The following is a 13,128-nucleotide window of genomic DNA, read 5'->3' as shown; positions in this document are numbered from 1 at the left end:
CTGTTTTACTCACCACAAAGTTCGGCCTGTGGAAGCGGAGCGTATTCCGCAGTTGCCCTGGCCGCTGCTGCGGGTTTCAACAGCTTGTGCCATGCAAAACGGATGGTATACTTGGCTGCCGCGCGCATACAAAACGCAAAATAGCACCACGGTGCCGGACAACTTCCGCGAGCATAGCGCAGTAGCCGTTGTACACTGGCGCTACTCCAGCACGAACTGTGCACGCACAGCCTAAGATGGGATCAGGTGCAGCCGGTGTGGGCTTTCCATCTTTGACTCACGCTGGACGCTACCGCCAGGAGATAATGGCAACTCCCAGGCATCAATACTAAAATCGTCTACACTGTGAAGCTTGCTTTGTCGACTCGGTATAAAAAAATGAGCGTGTTACACACTGCAGCCCGTAGATTTTGGGGCAAGTGTTTCCTTGATCTATTCGCCATGCGACTTATGCGCAGCTTCGAGTGGAGGTAGTATTCTCGACGAGACTTTGTCGGAGGAAACACCGAGGAGCGATCATGATGCGGAATCAGCCCTGGAGTGTATGAGCGTATGAGTACTACATTCCGCGATGTGGAGGTGGAGCGTCGAGCAGAGGTGCGTTTGTGGATACTGGCGTTAGATTCCATACTAGAGAAATGATAAATTTCAGCAAATTAGATTCAATGACAGAGATGACGGAATGTGGTAATACTCCTTACTGAGCATTAATTTGTGAAATGAGGGAGCCAAAGAAAAACAAAAACGTAACTAGAAATAGAAAAAGCGGATATCGAAATAAACGACGATGAAATATAACAACCGGCTATGATGAACCAAGAGAGTTCTACTTAAGTTGAGGACAACCCAGAGGGCTATGGAACGAAAAATGGTAGGGGTAACATTAAGAGATAGAAAGCGTGCAGAGTGGGTCAGAGAAATAACTCAAGTTAACGACATTCTAGTGGAAATTAAGAAGAAGAAATGGACATGGGCAGGACATGTAGTGCGAAGAGAGGATAACCGATGGTCGCTTAGGGTAACAAACTGGATTCCAAGGGAAGGAAAGCGTAGCAGGGGGCGGCAGAAAGTTAGGTGGGCGGATGAGGTTAAGAAGTTCGCAGGGGTCAAGGGGATGCAGCTAGCACAGAACCGAGTTAAGTGGAGAAATATGGGAGAGGCCTTCGCCCTGCAGTGGGTATAATCAGGCTGACGATGATGATGATGAAAAACGTTTTGATTCCAGAAGCAATTTTTTTACACTGAGCAAAATTTCCCATCTGTACTTGCCAGCATAGAACGGCCAAGAGGCAGAATAACCCCTAAAGACAAGTGGAAATTAAGTTTCTGTAATTGCATTTCTAACAACCGCCTCCTGAGCGCTGTGTATCTGCGACAAAGAGAAAAAAAATGTTCAATTATTTCCAGTTCAGTACAATATTGGCACAAAGGAGAGGTGGCAAGACCAGGCCTGTAGAGGTAAAAAATTACCGACGATTACGTTACTTCCTAATGCTAAATTTGAGCGCAGCAAATAAGCTGTTTCACCTTTTCGATAGATTGAGTCAAAGAAATCGAGCAACACATGTATGCGCTATCACAGAATTTTTTTTTTTTATTTTTCACACGTATTCCTTTAACAAAGACTCCACTAACAGTTCTTGACAGTCATGAAGGAAGCTTTGTGGTCGGAGAAGTAGACTGATATATGTTCGACTTTGTACACCAATGCTTAATTCTCAAAGACGAGATCTATACAAGTGCCTCGCGAGGTTGTCACAGCCGTGGGACGCGTTACGAGCGAGAGGAACGGGGTGTTCTCCCGCATAAGTGTGAAGAAATTCCTGTTTGCCTTTATGTCAACATTCGTCTCGCTCATGGCTCAGAAAGAACTGGCCGATAATTTTGCAGTGGCGAACGGCAGCGGCAATTTCGGCTCGGGCGGTGCACATATACAGATCAGCCGCCACCGATCTGGCTCTCTGATTGCCACCGCACAGGGGTTGCATTGGAGGAGGAGAGAAGAAAGGAATTAAGTTCGAGCCGGCGCTTTGACAACCAGAGACTCGCAGGAAGAGGAGGGAGGGGGGCGGCGTGTACACCCAGCGGCAAATGATGGGGGCAGAAGCACGCGCAGCAAGCGGACAACGTGATAAAGGGAGGAGGGAAGAGATAGCAGCGACTGACTGATGGTGCTGACGCCGATAGTGAGTCAACCCCAGCTGCGGAGTTGGTTTCAGGGACAACGCCGCCGATGCCGACGCAAACAATATGATACCCTCGCTTCCGCAGCGCCAAGAACCAGGTCTAGCCGTGGGAAGGTGGTCACGTATTCGTCGACGTGCCGGGGCCTACGTGAAATAACCGGCGCGTCGGCAACTGAAGAGCACCCTATCCGCCACCCAGGAACAGGGGGGGACCCTCCCCTCCTCTTTCTGCATGGCGGCGACGATGTTTTATGCAGTCACGTTATCTTGACTCTCTAGCGGCGTCAGCGGCATCCAGCGGTATCAGTCGGTCGCTGCTAGCGCTGGGGGGATGAAAGGGGGGCGGAGCTGGTTACGAGGCCGACGACGACGTCGACGCGAAACCCAGGAACGGACGCCAAAGAGCTGCGCTCTAAAACATTTGCAGCGCAACACGACAACAAAGCTGAGTGAAAGAAACCCCAAGTTTGCGAGACAGCCAGGCTTAACTTCTTCCGAGTACTCTTGCTCCATTTAGCCGGATTTTTCTCCCTCTTCTTCTTCCCTTCTTCTGCGTTTCGGAGCAACCATTTGCGATTGTTACGGCGTCACGCGCAGTGGCGACACTTACCCGAAATGCACCGCTGAAAATCTTAACGCAGAATTTTCCTCATTGGCGCTAACCAGCGAGTGTGGGTAAAACCCTACGCTCCTATGGTCCTTGAGGTATTTGAACAAAACAATAATTAAACCTGATTGAACTCAATTTTTTGGGGAGGATTTAATTGAAAATATATTGCAAATAGCGAACTTAACAGTAGACTACGCGCGTAGCGGAGAGCAGTTTATTCCTCCAAAGGTTTTCTTTATTTAGGTTTGTATTCACCGCCGCCGCTTGCGGTGGGGGCTAGGCTGCCACCGAAGTTTTATCTGTTGTAGGTCGTCATTGCACCCGCCACCGCTTCGGTGGTGGATGACGGCTGTTGTTGCTGCGCGCGTCTTTCTTTCCCTCTTTCTTCTCTATTTTCTCTTCTGTCTGCACGAGGCAGCGGAGGTGGCTCAGCTACAGAGCCAGTAGCAGGCCCGTGCATTTTCTTCTCCTTCTTCCTACAGCCAAAAAACAACAGCCCCATCAGGGGAGCACCAATCCATGTCAGCGCACGTTAAAGATCCCCAGGTGGCCGAAATTACTCCGTAGCCCTCCACTACGGCTCCTCTTTCTCTCTTTCCACTTTCTCTCCCACCTTCCTCCCTTCCTTACGGCGTAGTTGAGGTGTCCACAGAAAACAATGGAGACAGCTACTGCGCCTTTCCCTTCCTATAAACCAATCAATCATTGCCACGTTGAAGAGGAATGCGGAAAGGAATCCTAGCGGTGTGCCCCTGTTTTCTAGCTGCAATCTTGGAGACTAAGTTCTTGGAATTTAACGCATACGTTTTGTCGGTTAAGAAGTCACTTAAGTAATTATATGTTCTGGATCCCACTCCGGTCTCCTAGCCACCGCCGTTTGGTATGACGTCACACCGCTTGAGTCATCGTTGCGGTCACTTACGCTCGCTTCACTAGCTGTCAAATTTGTCAGTACGTTGTTAAAATTTTCTGAGAATAGTAACACGCTTATCCAGCAACTTCTAGGGGCTCAGGGACAGATACAAGTGCAGATTCAAAATCTCACTAAACAAATGCAGGAAGCATCACTGGCCTTCTCTGAATCCAGTAACAGAATCGCAAAACTAGAAGAAACAATGGGTAACAATCATGGACAAAAGCCATAATCAGAAGGACAACTCCACTATCTGGCAGTGGAACTGCCGAGGGTACCAGATATATCGAGCGCTATTGCAACAGTACATGGAATAAACTGCCGACAAACTCATAGCTATCATGACACAGGAAACTGGAAAAAACCCAACCAAATTGTTTGGATATCAAAGCCACAGCAGCGATAGGGGCGAAAAATCCAGTCACGACGTTTATCCATGGAAACATAGCCGTTACTAATCACGAGATCAGATCTCGGAGGCGAAACGAAGAGGCGTCCGTGTGCTGTGCGATGTCAGCGCACGTTACGAAGAGGCGTCCGTGTGCTCTGCGATGTCAGCGCACGTTAAAGATCCCCAGGTGGTCGAAATTACTCCGTATCCCTCCACTACGGCTCCTCTTTCTCTCTTTCCACTTTCACTCCCACCTTCCTCCCTTCCCTTACGGCGTGGTTGCGGTGTCCACAGAAAACAAGTGAGACAGTTACCGCGCCTTTCCCTTCCTATAAATCAATCAGATCACATCTCGGGATATAGAAGCAGTTTAAACCGAAATCGTCACTGGAAGAAAAGACCGAAAGAAAATCTACCTCTTGAATATATACAGCACTCCGAAGCAAAGGAAAGTTAGGTTTCAAGTCCTACTCCGAAAAGCCCTAAAGATCGCAGGAAATAACCCACATATAGCGGGTGACTTTATTGCAGCCCATCAGGAATGGGGGTACGATAGGCACGATCCTAAGGGCACACAATTATGGGAAGACATTGAAACACTAGGATTCACCCTGCATACTGATCCAAATGCACCCACACGCACGGGTAATAGCGTCAGCAGGGACACCACCCCGACCTGACTTTAAGCAAGAATGTAAGTACAGCGGACTGGAAAAACACCGAGCAAAACCTAGGTAGTGACCACTTTATTATTGTACTCACATTAGGAAAAGGAATCAAAATTAGAAACTCCAAACAACCCAAAATCACGGAGTGAGAAAGATTTAGGCAAATACGAGAGACCGAGGCAATTGAGAAAATCGACGATATCGACAAGTGGTCAGAAACGCTAAAGAAACACGTGGAGGAAGCAACACTCACTCTACAAGAGAAGAAGCACCCCCGAGTATCGATAGCAAACTCCTAACATGTGGAACAAGAAACAGGACCTAGAGAAAACCCTAAAAACACAAAGATGGAACCGTAATATTAGGAGAGCACTAGCTCGACATAATAAAGAAATGGAGACATACGCCATCAAACTAAATGAACAAAACTGTTGTAGCAGATGTGATGAAATGGAACAAGGCATGAGCCTCTCCAAAAGATGGAACATTCTACGACACATGCTCGATCCGGAAAAATCTAAAGCACAAGCCAACGTAAATCAAACTAAAGTTAAGCATGCCTTCGGAGGCTTGGACGAACAATTGATGAGTAAATTAATCGAAATCTACATCGGACAAACGGAAACCGAAACGTTACCAGCATATGAGGGGAAACCAAACCTAGACTTAGACGCCCCCATCACTAGGGCTGAAACGAACAGCAAGGCAAAATGTGAGCTTGTCTTGTGGTTCTTCCTAATAAAAACCTGAAATTAAAGGTACGTCTTAAAGCTTGCTGTACAGCTTTGCTACAGGCACCACACGAGAAGCAAAGCTGGGCGCAAGGCCAAACAAAAGAAAACAGCTGAAGCCCGAGCTAAGATTAATGGATTAAAGACAAGATCAGCCTCAGGACCTGATGGTATCACGAACACTGTTATCATAAATCAAGACGACAAGTCAATTACAGCCCTGACAGAATACATGAATAAGGTATGGGAGACTGGACAACTACCGCAGGCATAGAAAAATGCCAGTATAGTCCTCGAACCCAAACCGGGGAAGCTGTCAAAACTAGAAAACCTCAGACCCATGTCACTGACCACGTACGTGGGAAATTTAATGGAACGCGTTATTCAGACGAGACTTACCAAATACATGGGGCAAGAGAACCTCTGGCCACACGGAATGGTGGGCTTCAGGCCGGGGCTAAGCACACAGGACGTGATGCTCAGACTTGGATACGATATCATAACACATGAATATTCACATACAAAGACTATTCTCGGACTCGACGTAACCAAAGCCTTCGACAATGTCAACATAAGGCAGTGCTCGAAGGTCTTCAAGAAGTTGGGGTTGGAATCAGAACCTATCATTATATAAAAGATTTTCTCACTAACAGAGAAGTCACCATGAGCTTTCAAAGCACCAAATCACCCACAGTTACCTTGGTTAGCAAGGGAACGCCACAAGGCTCTGTCTTGTCTCCCTTTCTATTTAACATTGCTATGAAGGGGCTACCAGCACCAACTAAAGCGAATACCGGACTTAAAATTTAGCACATACGCAGATGACATAAATCTCTGGATAAATAAAGATAGCGACGCAGAGATAGAGAACAAACTTAAGGCTGGCGCAAATAAGGTGGTTGAGTACGCTGCGGAACGAGGTCTATCCTGCTCACCGCAAAAGTCAACACTATTCATCTACAACCTCAAATATAAGAAAAATAAAGCAGACATAAAGATAAATGTTTAAAACTACTTGGTTCCACAAGTAGAGGAAAGTAGAATCTTAGGAATTTTTCTGCAAGCAAGAGGGCAGAACACAAGACATGAAAAAATTGGAGAACTACGCAGCCGAAGTTACGGGCATATTCAGAAGAGTAGCGTTTAGAGGACACGGTCTCAAGGAACGCAGTCTACTCACAGTGACACAGACCTACATCATCAGTCGCATATGTTGTGCCACACCTTTTCTCAATCTCAAAAAGACGGAACGTGAAAAAAGCGACTTCATAATTCGAAAATGCGTCAAACGCGCACTAGGCCTCCCTGTCTCCACATCAACAAAGTAGCTGGAGAAAATGGGGATTCATAATACATGGCAAGAGCTCACTGAAGCTGTCAGAATCTCTCAACTGGAAAGACCAAGTCAGACGGAGACAGGCAGAGCCATCCTAGACTGGGTCGGACTCCAATCAGGCAGAGGCCCACAGACGAAAACATCTATCCCATCCAACATAAGGGAACACATACTGGTACCACCCTCGAAACATGCACCCAGACTACAACAAAGAACGCAGAGAACCCAGAGCCAAAGTCATCGCTAAAAGAATGAAACACAAAGCAGTCGATGAAGTTGCTTATGTAGACGCATCATGCGGACGACACGGAGCAGCTGTCTCGGCAGTAGTAAATGGAGAAGGTGCACCTAAAATTGCGGCCTCAACACGCACCCGTGACATTAGTACAGCTGAAGAGGTCGCAATAGCGCTCGCATGCACTGGTACACAGGCCAAAACTATAATCAGCGATATCAAAACGGCCGTCTGAAATTTTGCAAAAGGACGGATCTCAGAGGAGGCCAAAAAGATTCTTCTCACAAACCCCATTACTAGAACATTATCCATCATATGGATACCAGCACACTAGTTTGTCCCTGGCAACGAAGCTGCGCATCTGCTGGCCCGAGATCTCTACCACCGGTGAAGACCTCTTCTCCTAGACGGGGCCGGGTGTCCTCTGGCCGCGGTGCGACAGACTGCCTCCTCGGACGCCTGCGTGCGGACCCGTAGGTGGCTGCCGCGCCATATTCGGCGGAAATAAATGTTCCTCCTCCTCCTCCTCCTCCTCCTCCTCCTCCTCCTCCTCTACCACCGGGCAGCGGTAGAACAGCCCGAATGCAAGGGAATAAAAGATTGCGCTATCACATACAATGAGATCACAGGATCTTACAAACTAGATCGAAAAGTATACCCTCCTCCAGATCAGTCTCTCACTAACAATGAAGCACGCATCTGGAGGCGATTACAAGCCGATAGCTACATCGGCCCTGTCTGGGTTTTCGTAACACAAACCGGGGAGGAAGAAGATTCTAAATGTAAAAATTATGGCCAAAAAGGCACGCTAGATCATATGATATGGCAATGCGCCGATTCCCCAGGCGCCGGCATTAACATTGATAGTAGAGAAGCCTGGGAGGTTTGGCTGCGGAGCGGAGATCCCACCGTTCAGCGGCACGCGACCCGCCTGTTGGCTGTGGCCGTGAAGAGTGCTTGTAACTTCACCTAACCTCAGCCTGCGGGGCCCTCCTGACCCGCTCCCCGGCCTGCGTGCCGGAGGCTGGAGATGAAGGACTCCTTTTTGGTAGAAATAAAGTTTTCATTCATTCATTCATTCACCAGCTGTGTCGCATGCCTGATAACATGTCGGAGGATTGAATAGGAGAGCTCTCGTGCGCCGACAGCACAGTTAGGGCGGCGGTATGGAGAGCTCTGCAAGCAGGAGGCTTGCAATCGACACCGGAACGAGAAGAGGAAAATAATCGTCCACGAAACAGAGGAACAGCGCGCCGAACGACTGCCTAAACGCCCCGTATATGCCGCCGTGAGGCGACTGTCTCGACCACTATCAGCCACACCCCGCCGGGGTGGCGCAGTGGTTACGGCGCTCGACTACTGTTCCCAAGGACGCGGGATCGAATCCCGGCCTCGGCGGCAGCTTTTCGATGGAGGCGAAAAGCAAGGCGCCCGTGTGCTGTGCGATGTCAGCGCACGTTAAAGAACCCCAGGTGGTCGAAATTTCCGGAGTCCTCCACTACGGCGTCTCTCATAGCCTGAGTTGCTTTGGGACGTTAAACCCCACAAACCAACCAACCAACTATCAGCCACGACAGCAGCCGAACGAGAGCCCTGATTCCTGCTTCACTGAATTTCCCGTGATGAACTCATGTTAATGCCACAACAAAATAGCTAGACAACCAGACTATCCTGTATTTGCAGTCAAGACAAACTAACGCTAACCAAGCTATGCCTTACGTTTCGTTACGCATATCCTGGCATAGCCGAGCTAAGCCACTGACAATTTTTTCATATTGCTGGAGCCCGAAACATAACAAACGAGTTATCTCCTGCCTTGTCTACTGAACGCGACGAGAATCTCAAATAAGAGGCATCAGAATCTCATAGATATTGGGATAATGCACCGATATGAGAAGGCTACTGTTCAAAATGCACTCTTGAAGCAGCCCCTAGTCGCCATTCATCTGCGCAGTACGAGTGTATTACCAATACGAAATTTGACAATGGAAACATGAAAGTCCCCCGTTAAGGACACCAAAACCACTTATTATATTAAAACATTCTTCCTGCCACGAACGGCTAGTCTGTGCAAAGAAACCAGGCATGTTTGCGTACCGAACACAAACTGAGTATGTCATTTCACAAAGGAAAGCTGGGAGATATGCGTAGTTTTGTCGCCGTTGCTTATATTATTAGGATCTATGATATCCTGACGACAGATTGCCTCCACCTTGATGTCATTTATTGATAGATTGATAAGAAGTACACAAAACCTGTCTAATGTCGAATTCAGAGCTACCTTGCTAAAACGCTTACACGAGCGTCACTGCTTCGCCAGCCTGGAGGCTTCAGACACACACACAGGAGCCTATATTCGGATCAAAAGCCCTTAGTCTAAGGAACTAAGAAATATTCGAAGCAAAATTGTCAGTATAAAAACGATCACCCTGTTACAATGAGCTGATCTCTATCGCTCTTGAGGAACTTGGTCGCTCAAACATGACAGGGAATGTTGTGCGCTCATTGCACAAAAACATGGTTCAGGCCCTTCGGGGAGCGCAAATCTACTGTAACAAATCTGCTACCATACCTGATGATGATGATGCCCTGTGGCGGGCGATTGGTCAGGGTACTTTGCAGCTACTAAATATATATCGACAAGTAGTGCAGAATGTAGATAGTTTTGAATGCTGAACTACAATTTGAACATGAAATAAAAATGAAAAGAAAAGGCAATGAAGTCACGCCTAGCGTAGTAATCTGTCTGATGAAGCCATGTAAGCATGAGCAGAGTCGCACACTGGTCTCAATGCATAACCCATGATGCTTGCCCCGAAGGCGAGCAGAACCGGAATGGTTACAAGAAGCCCTAATCTATCAAGGGAACACTATACGAATATTTTACGGAGATGCGAACCGCCTGCTGAGGAGGAAAAACGGATATATGGTTTCAATTTTACCACAGTACTCACAGAGGTTGGTCAAGCAAAGACCCGAACGACGTAAATACAGATTAAATTGCAGTATTCTGCTGTGCGAGAGAATCATGAACACCTCATATTTCCTTGAACTACATATGCGCACACGCCAGGGCCATTTCACGTGTTGAAAGTCCGCTGCAGCAAAGAGAGGCTCATGGCTCAGTAAATAGAGATGTTTGACATCTTTGAAGCGCGCTATCGTTAGTAGACAGTAACGTTAATGAGAAGGTATTTGTTACGTACAGCACAGTAGGTCCACCAAAAATTTGCCCCCTCATTCGGAGTAATGAGTCGCCAGGGACCCAGTGAAAGCGCACTTCTGTAACATGTGGGAAACGGAAAAGCAGAGTATTCCTCAACTTTTCGAGCACTGTCAATAAAGAAAGACTGACAGCAAACTAACTTGAGATGGTACAATGAATCTTGAGTAAGGCCAGCTGAATGGCCAGAATTTCAGCAACCAAAATAGGCGTGTAGTCATGAACCCGAAACGAAAAACTCCAATCAAGAGTATGGAAGCATATGCTAATAGCTGCTTTTTAATCTGTTGGGAGGCATCTGTGCCTCACATTCCTCTCCGGCAACATCGTCTTTATCTTTTTCCGTGCTGATCCAAAACGTGCATAACCAACACTTCTTTTTTTGTGCTCATATTCACATCGTTTTCTGTGTTCCTTCAATCACATGGGTTTTTTTTTAATAAGCTTACAAAGTTATCCCTGGATGCCTATATTCAGCTCAATTTATTACGCATACATGGTCACATATATGTGTCTCAGCCATTAAAAGGTCGCCAATTAAATGACCATGACATTTTCTTCCCCGCCTTTTGGTTCATTCCGGAATATTCAAAATACTGAGGGATATATTTTCCATCCGTTCCGGGCATCGATAATTTCGGCACCTGGAAGCAGTGGGTATCGCACCATATACCGCAATATATCTCCGTCCTCTACTACAAGAGATCGTCCACTATTTCTTATTCATGTAAATCCACTTTTGCATCAAAAGCTGCATTGCTCTACGTTTTCAAGCCGCCGATGTGGCACCGTGTGCCGTTAAGGGAAGGAGAAGAATAATGACAGTTCGTGCCGTCGGCTTCGCACGGCGGCCGTATGCTCTGCGGCGCGTCGCGCTGTTCGATAATTACATGATGCGAGGAGGTATATACTATACCGGTAGATAGTAGGGACGCTGGCAGTAGGGGATGGAGCAGGAGGCTAGCAGAGCAGCCATGTTGCACAGCCGAAATGAAGCCTTACAAAAACGGCGCAGCCAGAGGGCCGTAGCTATCGGCACAACATTAGGCTTAACCGCAGTTAAACCAGAGCTCATTTTTTTCACAGTTCTTTTGATAGCCTGGCGACATAAGCAAAGATGTTAAAAATATGTCCATCAAGCAAATTGACCTATCAGTGGATTTTTAAGTTTTTATATTTATGTTGCCAGTAAGAAAATTGTGGTGCTTGTATAAGCAAATAAGGAAAAGGATAGAATATATAGGCAGAAAATTAAAGCCTTGTCGAAAATAATATTTGCGGCGCATCTGACATCATTACACACGAGGCAGTGCCAGAGGTTACATTGCGTGCACGTGACGAGAGGACAACAAAGAAGGGTTTCTACGCCGCATTTTATCATGGACGCTGCTTTTACTGGTAAGGCATCGTTGATCTTTTGCATATGCCGCAACCCTATAGCAAGTCTTGCCTGAGGGGCATTTAATTACAAAGTTTCGACTCATTTATGGGGGCAAGTGTTACGAGCAAAGCCTAATAAGAACACTATTTCTGAATAAGGTTAGTTCTGAGTGAGTACGGAAAGAACAGCTCCCAGACTGACTTCATGCGGCTGCGTGTTGTATGTGCTTGGTACGAAAAACCTAACAAAGCGTCTAGAACTACTGAATCCTGAGACATTCATTGCTTTGGCGCAAAAATATTGCACATTACAGTGCCAGCCAACACGTACAATGAAGACCTGCACCTCGTGCTTCGATACCAGCAGATACTATAGGTATGAACGCTAAGCCTAAATGCGTTAATACGTTGCTTCACACGGAATCACAATATAATATAGTTTCTATGGGGTTATGGGCAGCATTCATGGTGGTTACAAGATTTTAGGGGTATAGACGTAGTTCTGCAGCATTACTTACAGAGGATTGATGCAATCATAAGCGATGCGTATGCTCTTCCTATGCCGTGCTGGTAATTGCTTTCACTGCAACAGTCACTGCAGAGGGCATTAGCTAGCTCAAGGTCTCGACCTCAAATCTGTTTGCATGTTTCATAGAGCCATAACTGTCGACCATTTTATTTATTACATGCCCCGAAAGCACCACTTACGAGATTGAGGGCGTGAGCGATTCACGAAAACATGTGGCGTTGTAGTTGCTTTGAGAATCCGGACAGTGATTTTAAATCCTTGTGTCAAGATTTTTGTTCTAAGTTATAAATATCACCGAGAATAGTTATATAATGTCCCGGACAATAGGGCCAGACGTGCTTAAAAGGCAGGACGGAGCTATACCAACAGCCAGAGTTCTGGACAGAGCGCGCGAGCCGACTTCAGCGTCCTTTCTTCCTAACAAATATAATAAACCTAAGAATCTCGGGAACACCAGGTGGCACAACTCCCCCTCCTAAGAAGACGAAAGAAGAGGCAGAGCGCGAGCGATGGGCGATGCCAGTAAAAACAAAAGGATCAGCACAGAAACCAAATAGAAAACGGAAGCGGGGTAAGGCGCCCTACACAACAACAAAACAAGCACATAGTACACTGCACATTACCGCGTGAAATAAGGCTTCATGCGGACAACGTGCACCACTTTGTAGCGTGGTTGTCGACGCGAGGGCTCCACAGTACCCGCTTGAGGAAGTTCGTATGTCACTTCAGTGACAATATACGCAATACCGAGGGTATATCCCTGGATTATTTTGATGTTAGGATCGTGATATTTCTCATCATATAGGTTCTATTGAACATCAGGTAGAGATCCTTATCAGCGCTGTTTCTGCGCCCTATTTCAAAGGTGGATAGGAGGGATTCATGGGTTTGATCACTAATACCCCAAAAAGAGTTGTTTTCCTTCA

This window comes from Amblyomma maculatum, chromosome 1 (genome assembly GCF_055883805.1).
Source record: "Amblyomma maculatum isolate TAMU_Amacu chromosome 1, ASM5588380v1, whole genome shotgun sequence".
In the NCBI taxonomy this organism is placed as follows: domain Eukaryota; kingdom Metazoa; phylum Arthropoda; class Arachnida; order Ixodida; family Ixodidae; genus Amblyomma; species Amblyomma maculatum.
Note: the sequence above shows the minus strand (reverse complement) of the source record.